Raw genomic sequence first — 13,631 nt, 5'->3', positions numbered from 1 at the left:
GATGCATTTAAAATATATCTTATATTTAGGCAGTTGGACTCAGGGCAGAGGCAGAACCCCCTCCCTCCTTTTTAGCTCAGTGCATCGTGTCCAGGTCCTCGGTGACAACTGTTGTACTGGGGAAGTGACTGCGTGGTGCCTGCGCTGGAGAGGATATCATTTCCAGTAACAACACAGGAATCAGAACAAACACAGCCACTACAGAAGCACTACAGCGTTCCGTGCTATCAGTTTAGTGGACCCAAAAGGAGACTGACTTCAGACTTACACAGAAACTAATTGAGATTCCAAAGCCCTTTGGGGTTTTTGAAGAGTAACAGGAACAATAATGCAAGACTTTAACTTTGGAAAATGTAACCTAGTAAAAGAGTGAATACAAGAAATCCATGAAAGCAAGAATCTTCCACAATCTGTGATTGAAAATGTTGGAGGAAAATATTTTTACACTTGGATCTTACAGATTAGGAATATATACAAAAGTTACCAATATTGATGTGTTGTGTGTTGCACCAAGAGAGATTGATTGAAGTGACTTTTTCACCTCATTCTATAAATTGAAATTACAGGAAGAAGTGAAAGATTTAGGAGCTGTTGAGGCATTTGTGCCAGTTATCAAACTGTGTTTTGATAGCTTAGGGATTGATATTTTGTTTGCAAGATTAGCACTGCAGACTATTCCAGAATATTTGGACCTAGGAAATGACAGTCTGCTTAAAAAATAGTTAGAATATGTGTAAGGAGTCTAAACAGTTTCAGGGGAACCAATGAAATTTCCCATCTAGTTCTAATCATTGACAACTTCAGGTTAACTCTGAGAGCTATCAAACTGGGGGCCAAACTCCACAACATCTATTCCAATATATTAGGTTTCCTTGGTGGTATTTCCTGGGCTAAGTGAGTAGCAGGAACTCGTCAACTTTATCCAAATGCAATAGCATCAACTTTTGTACATAAATTTTCCTTGGTGTTTTCTAAATGGTATGTGTTTAAATTATACTAAAATAAAATTCATTTTAAAATAAATAATAAAATATGTCTTACATTTAAAAAGTATTGGATAGCCAAATGATCATTAAAAAGTCAATTTAAAAGACATACACTAATTGATTGTGAGTTACTCTATTTTCACATTAACCAAAAGAGTGTGGTATGAACATGAGGATAGAAAAGTACAGAAGATATTTATATGAACAGACACGTAAATTGTCAATAATATTTTTAAAAATCTCCTCAAAGTAAACTAAAGGAAAATGGAAAGTCTTTGAAACAAACGGCTGGAACAACTTATAAACATATTAAAAAGTTGAAATTTGTCACTTATCTCACTCCATACATCAAAAATTAACTTGAGACGAATCAGTGAGATAAATATAAACACAAATATAAAGTTCCTAGAAGAAAACATGGGAGAATATTTTCTCAGATTTTGAGTGGACAAAGTATTTTTCTTTTTTTGAGCAATTGTATGTTTTTTGGGGGCTGTGTTGGGTCTTCCTGCACGCGGGCTTTTCTCTCTAGTTGCGGCGAGCGGGGTCTACTCTTCATTGCGCTGTGCAGGCTTCTCATTGCAGTGGCTTCTCTTGTTGTGGAGCATGGGCTCTAGGCACGCAGGCTTCAGTAGTTGCAGCACACAGGCTCAGTACTTGTGGCTCACAGGCTCTAGAGCGCAGGCTCAGTAGTTGTGGTGCACGGGCTTAGTTGCTCTGTGGCATGTGGGATCTTCCCAGACCAGGGATCGAACCCATTTCCCCTGCATTGGCAGGTGGATTCTTAACCACTGCACCACCAGGGAAGTCCCAAGTGGACAAATATTTCTTTAATTGGACCCAGAAAATATACAATTTTTTAAAAAGCACAGATTGGATTCCTTCAAAATTAAAATCTTCTGTCTGTCGAAAGATACTTTTAACAAAATGAACTGACAGACCAAGATGGGGAAATATCATATATATATAAAAAATATATATATATAAAATATATATATACACACATGCACATATATTTATTTATGTGTGTGTGTGTGTACACACACACACAATCAGGCCATTATGCATATATTGGATTGTCTTTCCAAAATTTATATGTTGAAGCTGTAACCCCCCAATTTGACTATATTTGGAGATGGGGTTTTAAAGAGTTAATAAAGGTTAAAGAAGGATATAAGGGTGAGGCTCTAATTCAATATGACTGGGATGTTTATAAGAAGAGAGAGAGAGAGGGATGTGTGTACTTAGAGAAAAGTCGACATGAGAACATAGCAATAAGGTGGGGGCAAGGAGAGTGGTCTAAGGAGAAGCCAAAACTGCTGACCCCTTGAACTTGGACTTCTAGCCTCCAGAATTTTGAGAGACAAATTTCTGTTGTTTAAGCCACACTGTCTGTGGTATTTTGTTATGGAAGCCTTAGAAGTATAATAATAATAATCGTTATTATTACTACTACTACTATTATTATATGTGTGTATATATATACACAAGTATTTCTTTCCAAAATAAATTATTAATGTATATTAGTATATATACATATACATGTATATACACACAAGAACTTCTTTGCAAAATAAATGAAGATATTCAGACATCCGGTAAATCAAAAATAGAAGAAAGACAAAAACCCCAATAAAATGGTAAAAACAGTGACAACAAATGTATTTGATAAGAATGTGGAACAACAGGAACTCTCCATACATTGCTAACAGAGGCTTAAAATAGTACAATCACTTTGGAAAAAAAACTTTGGCGGCACCTTCTTTAATTAAACTATAATAATTTTATGACCTAGCAGTTCCACTCCTAAGTATTTACACAAGAAAAATGAAAAGAGAAATCCAAAGGCAGGCACAAGTATATTTGCAGCATTTTTACATGTAATAGCCAGTAATTGGAAATTACCCTAATGTCAACTAACAAAGAATGGATAAACAAATTGTGGTATAATCCTACAGTGTAGTACCACTTAGGAATATAAACAAACTACTGATCAATGAAGTGATGTGGATGAATATCCTAGTCATCATAAGGAGTGAAAGAAGCAAATACAAATGAGTACATTCTGTAAGATTCCATTTTTATGAAACATTGGAGCACCACCAAACCAATCTATTTTGATAGAAATGCACACAGTAGAAGTCTCCTGTGGAGGAGATGAAAAGAGAAGTTCCATGAAGGGCCTTTCGAGGCCAATAAGAATTTTCTATATTTTGATAGCAGTATGGTTTACACAGTTGAATGAATATGTTGAAACTCATCACAGTGGAAATCAATATATGTACATGTTTACCCTGTGTAAAATAGCTTTCAACCAAAAAATTAAAAATGCAAGGTCATGAGTAATTAGCCCTGATGAAAAAGAATTACTTTAGAATTTAGAGGAATAAAAGAAAATAACCAGTTTAGAATTTACAGTACAACACAGCAATCATTAGTTCACCTAAACAGTAATCTCAATTTACCCACTGCTTACTATTGTAAAGAACTAGCAAAACAAAACCATGACTAAAACTACGTTCATCATTGACCTATTCAGTGCTAATGAAGAAATTTTCGCAACTTCTATGAATTTACGCTGCAGTATTACCTATAATCTCCACACATTACAACAGTCTTATTAAACTTATCAACTATCTCCTGCTTTCTCCTCTCAAATTCTCAAATCCTTCCACCTTAATTGCATTCTTTTCCAAAAATATGGCCAATAATTAAGCCGCCATATTTCCATAGAAAATTCTAAAAATATGAAAAGTTTCTTTTGTTGGTTTGTTTTCCATTTTCTGCCATTAAATATGCAAACCTACAGTAATTATTCTTTCCTAGTTCTTATCGGTTGTAGTGGAATAAGATTCTCTTCTCCCGATTCTAGTGTAACACTCATTCCAGTCTGTCCTTTGAGTGACCTAAGCATTTCAGTTACCTCCTTTCCCAATTATGTTTTCCACATGTTTCCCTTTATTGGCACTTTCCTCAGCATCCCCACAGGCTCCAGTCTCTCCCATTCTCCTTTTAACAGCCACATGTCTTCAAAAAATGTTCACATTTACTTTTTTCCCCCCTTCCTCAACCATCTGTAATCAACTTATAACTTTCTGGCTTTTATTCTCTTTATTTAAACAAAACAGGTTTCATTAAATCTATGCCGAGGGATCCAGTGGACAATTTTTATTTCATACACATTTGACCCCGAAAGTATTAGACCCGTTGACCTCCTTCTCTAAACATGTCTTTCCTTTGGTCCTGGAAAGTTTTATTCACCTGGCTTTCCATCTGTCTCTGGCTGCGTATCACATTCTTTTATAGGCTTCTTCTCCTTTGCTTTTTGGTTAATGTTGAGGGAACATCAATGCTACAATCAAGGCCTTAGAACTTTCACTCTTTAAACCTTCCAAAGACAATGGCATTTACTCCCATGTAGCCTATTGTCTTCTTATATTGAAGTCTCACACATCTATTTCTGTAGGCCACATCTAATTTTTGAGCCTCATGTCCTTATAGTTGACTCTTTCTTAGAACTAACCAATTGGGTATTTCACCAGCATCTCAAAACGCAACCCATCCCAAATGAAAGACTTTGCTTTAATGCTCCCCCTCACAATTACGCTTTTCTCTTATTCCATCCACCAGTAGTTGCATCTTATCCAGTCTTTCATTCAGGTTTCTAAGCTTCAGATCTTACTTCTTTAAATAGTTGTCTTCACTCTTCACTAATTTCCTCAGCTTCATGATTTTCTACTTTCCTCCCATCTTCTAAACTAGTTTGTCTCTTTTTTTAATGCCCCCAATGCATCCTGCTCTTCCCTCTTTATCAGATGTATTTTTCTTTAATTATTTGACCTATATCCATATATTCTAACTGTAATCCAGTTTTAATGGGGATTACATTTACCCACTTCTCTAGCCTCAGCTCTTATGTAAGTTCTTATCCCATAGCAGGATTTCAATAACTATATATTGAATTAATTCATTAATTAATTAGTGACTTAATCTCTTTATGTTTAAGAACCTAGAAGGAAATATAACCCAATATGTGTACTACCTCAACGCGTGTTGAAATTGGTTTGGGGAAGATGTACATTTATTCTGCTCTCTGCATATTAACAATGAAATATAGAGAGAATGGTTAGTTAATAGTAACATTACAACATTAACAGTTTCTGGGAGAATAAGTTCATTATGATGATAGGTACAAAAATCTGTGGTGCATGGTAAAAGTTTGTGGTTGATTAATCAGTGGAAGCAATTGGTAATTATGGTATTCTGAGAAATGTGATGGTGAAAGGATTGACAAACACAAGGTGGCAACTTAAACAGCAGATCAAGGAAGGTATTTATTGAAAAACATATCTTTTGCTTATAATATAATATGTTTCACACATTTTACAATGAACTAGTAATATAGCGCTGAAGAAGATATTCCCGCTTTTGATGAATTTACCGTCTAGATGTATAAAAGACAAGTGAGTTGGCAATTATAATACTGTGTCATAAGTGCTAAGCTAAGGTATACACACAGTTACAAGAAAAGTTGCTAAGAGGATATGATTTCAGAGAGGGAAAATGCCAGAGACAAGGAGAATAGTCATGAAAGAATTGTAGTAATTCAAGAGTGGCATAATAATGACTTGAAATTGTAACAATTAGAATAGAAACAGTTCTTGGCTTGGATTGAAGAATAGGGGATACCAAGAAAGACTATCTCAGAGTTAACACGAACACCAGAGGCATCTGGTGCCATGGGTTGAGGGAAGAGAGCCAGAGCTCTAGGGAAAGGCAGGAGTCGTCAATAGAAGCTGACCTTGCAGACAAATAAAATGAAAATTCAAATTGTATGCATTCTTTCATAACAATGTTATATTTGAAACCCATTTTGAATATATAAGGATATAAAAATAGTTTTTTCTCCCTTTTAAAAAAAAAGATCTTATTGGCAAATTGGGCTTTGGATAAGAGTATACGAGAACGAAAATGTAACAAGGAGTTGACAAGAGGTGACATGATGAGTAAACCAAGTGCACTGAAACTGGAGAATATTGACAGGGGGTGTGGAGATAGACCATTACATAAAGGATAGTTTCCAAACTAGATAATTTATATATAAATTAAAAGGCATTGAGAACATTAATTTCCTCCAACAGTACATTAAGATGTGCGCAAAGATTTTCCAAGTGGAAAATTTGAAAACTTCAACCTGAGCAAGTGATTTCTGTTACCTCAGTCACTTTATTGAACTCTAAATAGAAACCTGAGGAGTATTTGAACGGTGTAGGGAATGAAGTCTAAGTCTTAGATCAGTGTCAAGACGTATTGACCAAGAATTACAATGGTGATGTTATGTCCATACATAAAGGATAACTCTATCATAGAACAATTTTTTTTCTAGGTTGAAATAGGCGGATGTTGCATTAAACAGAAGTAGGAGTTTAAAATTCGGTTTAATTAAATCATTTAACTCTTGCCTTCACACTCATTAGCAACACAACAGTGTATGAAATAATATGAACCGACAAAATGGAGCTGTAGCATAAATGATTATTGATCATTTCTACATGTTTCTGTTACCAATATGAAACTTTCGCTAAATAAGAACATATGTATCAAATAATTTGGTAAATTATAAATTTCTTTAATGCTTCCTTTAAGAAATTTTCAAACCAAATGCTAACATTCAGAAATTTAATTTCTATACAGTTGTATAGCTTTAGGGTTTTTTTGTTTGTTTTTACATTTATTAAGCAAATTTGCTAAATATTAAACCTTATTTGTAATTATGATGCAAAAACACAGCTGAGGAACTAAACACATAAATTGGGTTCTGTCATAAATATACAGAGCGTACACAGAATGCTCAGGTAGTGTAAACAAAAAAGCAGTGAATCTGGCTGAAGATACTGTAAATATTGTGATACACAATTTTATTTATAATTCAACTAGAATATAGAGAGGATAATTTCCATCCCTCAGGGTTGTTTATACCATGTATAGTTAGAGAATTTTTCTCGCATAGTTTGTTTTCCAGTTTTTGCTTTTGGTCCTAAGTAAGAATTCAATTATCAACATTCTTGGCTCTTGAAAGATAAGAATCTCCGTGACAAACCAGCATTACAGTTTTTGCAAGAATACTTGAACAATCTAATATAAGAGCTTTAATCAGGACCTTTTTCTAAAATAGCTTACATTCTGATAAAATCAAAATCTAGTGGAAAATGCTTTATTACCTTCCACTGTGTTTTTAGAGAATAGTCAAGCTTATTTTTGATGCCCTGTAAATAAGTACATATCATAAATAACATATGACAATATGAAATTGTTAACTCTTACATGATCAAGACAGTACATTTACAGTGCTTTCTTTAATCTGACTTGTTCATCCACATGCATTATGCTTCAAAGGTACAGGTATAAATAAAAGTTTTGATATATAATTTAAGCATTATATATGCAAATATAGGATAAATAGAAATAAAGGATTCAGTATGAAAGTAAAATGTCAATAAATACATAGGCTGAGTAAGTTAAAATGAATAGTTTTGTATTATGATCTTGAGAAGATTATTAAAATTATAAGAATGGAAATGAGAATTCATTAACAACAAAAACATATTAATATTTAGATAAACAAATCTGACTCTCACAATGTCTTAGTAATTTAGGATAAAATTTGGATAGATATAAAAAGAAAAAAATTGAAATAAATTATATGTGATATTTTAGAAAAAAGACACCTACATTTATTCCTTAAAAATAATTTCCAAAAAAGAAAAAATTTATATGTGATGAAACATAATAATAAGAAAAATATTTTTCAGGATAGCAATTTCTTCTACTTTTTCTTAGAACTTAATTGTATAAACTAGTTTAGTTTTGGAAGTGGTATTTCTACTTTTGTCTAATCACATCCTAGGAGATTTGGTAGTTTTTCTGTGAAAAACTCAATGGAAATCTTTATAAAGTGTTCGTCATAGATGATTTCTGGTTAGTTGTAGGATTTTTTTTAAAACTTATGTTTCAACGCTGAGTATAATTTGTTCTTCAGACAATCAAGAGTCAATGCTGTGTTGCGGATTTTGCGGTAATTTATAATTTGTGACAATAATTGTAAGAAAATTTTAGGAGACTAGGAATCTTTATTAATTTCTCAATCCTAAAGATTTGAAATTATTCTGAGAACATTGTGAAAAAACCCTAATACTGTGCTGAGTAACGGAAATAGAGCATGCACAATATATAATACTCTGATATTACCCAGCCAATCTTTTATCTGGTGAAAGAGACAGGCTTGTAACTAAAATCTAGTACAAAATTACTATACCTTGGTCTAACTGATACTTGAAAAGCTTAGGAAAAATTAAGAAGACTTAATTCAACCTAGAAAAAATAGGAACACTTAATACAGCCAAAAAGGATTTGATTTTGGAGAGAAGGTACAACTTGAATAAATATGACTTATCTGGAGATGAATATGACTTTATCAGGTCTTGCCCATAGTGAATTTCAGGCAAAATAGAATTTTCTAGCTCATCCATTCTACAGCAAGTATCACCCCTCATTTAATTTAATGGTAGTATAAATCATATAGTATTGTAGTCATTTTCAGCTTTACCTTTTCCACAAATCATGAACTTCTTCTCATTTTCACCTTTGTATCTAACTCACTTTTATACCCCAGTACTTGTACCTAGCTATTTATCTGAAAACACTTGTTGGCATATTACCGATTAAACTAAGGCATCTTATATTTGTTATAATAAAATTTCAGCCTATGGGTTGTATTTTCCATCTTAGATCCAAGTTTAGTCTTCTATTTTCACATAATAAGAAATGGATAACTAATCATAGAATGTTTTCAGAGTCATATTCAGTCACAGGGAATAGAATAATTGGCCTACTTCAGAAGCATAGCTTTTCCTGAGATGTATATGTAGTGCACATCACATTGTGTGCTTTATTACTATAACATATAAGTACATAGACACTTCAGAACATTATGTGTATAAGATAAAATTAAAATAATTACAATGAAATCTCCTTTACAATCATATTTCTACTATGAAAAATACTTGTAATAAGTAAAATATAATCCATGTAGAGTTTGACAGGTCTTATGAAAGCAAATATACTTGAAATATGTTTTGGGTAGTTTGAACCATTCTTACAAATGACTTTCACAGTAGTCTTTGCATTTTCTGAGATCAAATGCTTCTAACTTAATAGCAAGTGTATGTCTTTTAGAGGTGTACTGAACACATTCAACTGATGACTGCAGTTCTCTGAAATGAAGTCACAATCTAACTAGAGATCTCCACGGTGATTAGGTGTATTTGCTTGCCTGTTATAAAATGAAAAGAGAAAAAATGTAATGTAACTACATTCAATCATTTGAGTTTGAATTTTAGTAAGTGTATTCATTCATAAAATTGCTCGTAATAGGCTATTTAGTTTAAATGGTGAATTCACAAATACTTATGGAATGCTACCTTGTTCTAGGAAATGTGCTAAGTACTGTAAATTCAACAGGAGGTTTTGTAGGGAAGTGGAGTTCAATAAGCAAGAGCAACTTTAAAAAATGCATATAGTAAAATTATTTGTATGTATACAAATGTATACAGTAAAATTTGTGTAATAAGTAAAATAATATTATGTTCTGGAGTCAGAAAGAAGAACACTGAAATCTGGCCTCAGAAGACCTCTGGAGGGACAGGCGGGCTGAATCCTAGAGGCTGAGTGGGTGTTGATTGGATGAAAATGGGTGAAGCACACACAAGGCAAAGTGATTGGTGTTACCTCAGTCATAGAAATGAGACATAAGGTGGTTTCGGAGGTTACCTTAAGCTACTAGATCATACTGTAACATAAATTTCAGGTCTAAGAGTGAACAACTGTTGGAGGAGATCACCGAAATGCTGTGACTGGCAGTTGACCCACTAGTTGGACCCAGGCAATAGGAGGCTCCTCACCCTATCCGCTATCTTGGAATGTACCTTCTTCCCACCATTCCCACACTAGGGACTGTTTCAAGGACACAGCCTTGAGAAAGTAAGGCATTGGGATCATCTAGACCATGTAATACATGACCAAACCCCGTTAGGGCCTCTATATGAACTTTTTCTACAAATTGAAGTATAGTTGATTTAGTATGTTCTGTAAGTTTCAGGTGTACAGCAAGATGATTCATATATATATATATATATATATATATATATAATTTTTCAGATTCTTTTCCATTATAGGTTATTAAAAGATACTGAATGTAGTTCCCTGTGCTATAGAGTAGGTCCTTGTCATTTATATATTTTATGTATAAAGTATGTATATGTTAATCCCGAACTCCTAATTTATTCCCCCCACTTTCCCCTTTGGTAACCATTAGTTTGTTTTCTATGTCTGTGAGTCTGTTTCTGTTTTGTCAGTAAGTTCATTTGTATCATTTTTTTTAGACTCCACATATGATTGCTATCATATATTTGTCTTTCTCTGTATGACTTACTTCACTTAGTATGATAATCTCTAGGTTCATCCATATTGCTGCAAATGGTATTATTTCATTCTTTTTTATGGCTGAGTAATATTCTATTACATTCTATATATGTACCACATCTTCTTTATCCATTCCTTTGTCGATGGATATTTAGGTGGCTTTCACATCTTGGCTATTGTAAATAGTGCTGCTATGAACATTGGGGTGATGTATCTTTTCAAATTAGAGTTTTCATCTTTTCAGGATATAAGACCAGGAGTGGGATTGCTGGTTCATATGATAATTCTATTTCTAGATTTTTAAGGAACCTCCATACTGTTTTCCGTAGTGGCTGTACCAATTTACATTCCCACCAACAGTGTAGGAGGGTTCCCTTTTCTCCACAGCCTCTCCAGCATTTATTATTTGTAGACTTTTTGATGATGGCCATTTGACTGGTGTGAGGTGATACCTCATTGTAGTTTTGATTTGTATTTATGTAATAATTATCGATTTTGAGCATCTTTTCATGTGCCTTTTGTCCATCTGTATGTATTCTTGGAGAAATGTCTGTTTAGGTCTTCTGTCCATTTTTTGATTGGGTTGTTTGTTTTTTTGATATTGAGCTATATGAGCTGTTAATATTTTTGGAAATTAATCCCTTGTTGGTAGCATCATTTGCAAATATTTTCTCCCCTTCTTAGGTTGTCTTTTCATTTTGTTTATTGTTTCCTTTGCTGTGCAAAAACTTTTAAGTTTAATTAGGTCCCTAATTAGGACAGTATAATAAATGACCAAACCCTGTTAAGGCCTCTGTATGAGCATTTAAGATTCTGACAGATGGGTGTGGAGATCTACTCATCCTGAAGCTGCTCAAGACAAGTATGTAAGTTCCCCTTGCTTATTAAATTGCCACCTACCAATTTGGAGTGGTCTGCCTCTTTCTTTGGTATCTCCTTGCCCTCCTTGTACAGAGGCCAGTTTAGAATGTCACCCAGTGGGGCGGGAACTAGTTGGTAGGAAACATAAAAATATTCACAAAGAACTGTTTTCTAAAACTGATGACCACAGCAGCAAGAGAGGAGAACACAGCTATAGAGCAATGCTTCCAGGGATGGGACTTTCCAGATATTTCCTGAATTGCTTGTCAAGTTTTTCAGCCACAGATTGTCTTTGTGCTTGATTCCATTCTTTTAATACTGTAGCTTTCTCTGTCTTGTTTTATCTTTCCCCCTTAAACATTACTTTTTTCCATTGCATGTCCATAAAATAGTCATTTCATCTGCTATAAAGTTTGTTGTTGCCTCATCACTGCATTGAAAATGCACCCTTTACCTCCCACTGCTTGAGCCAAACTACTGGCTGTACATTTTTCACCTCCTCTGAGTGGCAGCAGCAGCAGCAGTGGGACCGCTTCTGAAATGCTGTCATCTAGTTTTCTGATGTAACCCAGGAAGAAGGGAGAGACTGACAGGGGGCATTATAGAAAGGGGCCAGTCGGAGGTGGGGAAGCCGCCAGCCGCGGGCTGGGGGCGGGGTCTCTAGGCCGAAGAGCCCTGGGAGGCCCCTGGAGAGGCCCGGGGGAGTCGGCACTGCTCCAGGGGAGCTGCTAGGCCCGCCTCTGCCCCCCGCAGAGGGCGCGGAGAGCTTTGCTGTTCAAAGAGGGGCCCGTGGTAGCATCGGCACCACCTTATCAAAAGTGCAGAATCTCGGGCCTCTCTCCAGACCTACTGAATCAGAATCTGCGTTTGAACAAGATTCTCAGGATATCCGTGGTGATCTTGGAAGAGTCCGTATCATGGAATCGATCTCTATGATGGAAAACCCCAAGAGCCTTAGCGAAACTTTTTTGCCTAATGGCGTAAGTGGTATCAAAGGTGCAAAGAAAGTCTCTGTAGGTGTAATTGGAAGTGGGGATTTTGCTAAATCCCTGACCATTTGACTTATTAGATGTGGCTATCATGTGGTCATAGGAAGCAGAAATCCTAAGTTTGCTTCTGAATTCTTTCCTCATGTAGTAGATGTCACTCACCATGAAGATGCTCTAATAAAAGTAAATATAATATATGTTGCCATACATAGAGAACATTACATCTCCCTGTGGGACCTGAGACATCTGCTTATGGGTAAAATCCTTGATTGATGTGAGCAATAACATGAGGATAAACCAATACCCAGAATCCAATGTGGAATATTTGGCTTCATTATTCCTGGACTCCTTGATTGTGAAAGGATTTAATGTTGTCTCAGCTTGGGCACTTCAGTTAGGACCTAAGGCTGCCAGCCAGCAGGTTTATCTGTGCAGCAACAACATTCAAGCTTGACAGCAGGTTATTGAACTTGCCGGTCAGTTGAATTTAATTCCCATTGACTTGGGATCATTATCATCAGCTAGGGAGATTGAAAATTTACCCCTGCAACTGTTTACTCTCTGGAGAGGGCCAGTGGTGGTAGCCTGGCCACGTTTTTCTTTCGTTATTCTTTTGTCCGAGGTGTGATTCATCCACATGCTAGAAACCAGCAGAGTGACTTTTACAAGATTCCTATTGAGATTGTGAATAAAACCTTGCCTATAGTTGCCATTACTTTGCTGTCCCTGGTCTACCTGACACGTCTCCTGGCAGCTGCTTATCAGCTTTATTAAGGCACCAAGTATAGGAGATTTCTACCTTGGTTGGAGGCCTGGTTACAGGTAGAAAACTGCTTGGATACTACGCTTTTTCTTCGCTTCAGTCCATGTTGCCTACAGCCTCTGTTTACCAGTGAGAAGTCCAGAGAGATACTTGTTTCTGAACATGGTTTATCAGCAGGTTTGGGACGTACTTGATATTTATCTGATGCTAGTAAAATACTTGATTAGTATAATTTGTAAAACATAAGATTTAAAATACTGTAAAATTTTACATACCTTGTAATAGAAATTTTGGTATATTTAGGGAGGGGAAAGAATTATTCTTCAAATAATGTTTCTGCATAAGAATTATGTGGCTAATTCAAAATCATTTAGAGTAAAAGCTGCTACTATCCCTTTCTTTGCAGAATAAAAGCAGAGAAGTAAAAAAAAAAAAAAAAGGGGGGGGCCAGTCACCATAGAGTGACTATATTTTTTAACATTGCATTTTATCAGAAGAATATTTTTTCTTTCCCTTTAAGAAGTTTTGATCAATTACAGCAGCTCAGAATAT

The 13,631-nt window shown here is 35.1% G+C and overlaps 2 pseudogenes; both read left to right on the top strand.

Annotated features, from left to right (window-relative positions):
• The window catches only part of LOC113628641 (poly(A) polymerase alpha pseudogene), a 123,694-nt pseudogene extending 122,678 nt beyond the window's left edge, over window positions 1-1,016 (top strand).
• An 11,139-nt stretch (window positions 1,017-12,155) lies between these two features.
• Window positions 12,156-13,325, top strand: LOC113628640 (metalloreductase STEAP2 pseudogene; annotated as a pseudogene).
• The last annotated feature ends 306 nt before the right edge of the window (window positions 13,326-13,631 follow it).

Source organism: Aethalodelphis obliquidens, unplaced genomic scaffold (genome assembly GCF_003676395.1).
Source record: "Aethalodelphis obliquidens isolate GAN/ISIS:26980383/991018 unplaced genomic scaffold, ASM367639v1 scaffold24, whole genome shotgun sequence".
Classification (NCBI taxonomy): domain Eukaryota; kingdom Metazoa; phylum Chordata; class Mammalia; order Artiodactyla; family Delphinidae; genus Aethalodelphis; species Aethalodelphis obliquidens.
This window is presented reverse-complemented; position numbering and strand designations above follow the sequence as displayed.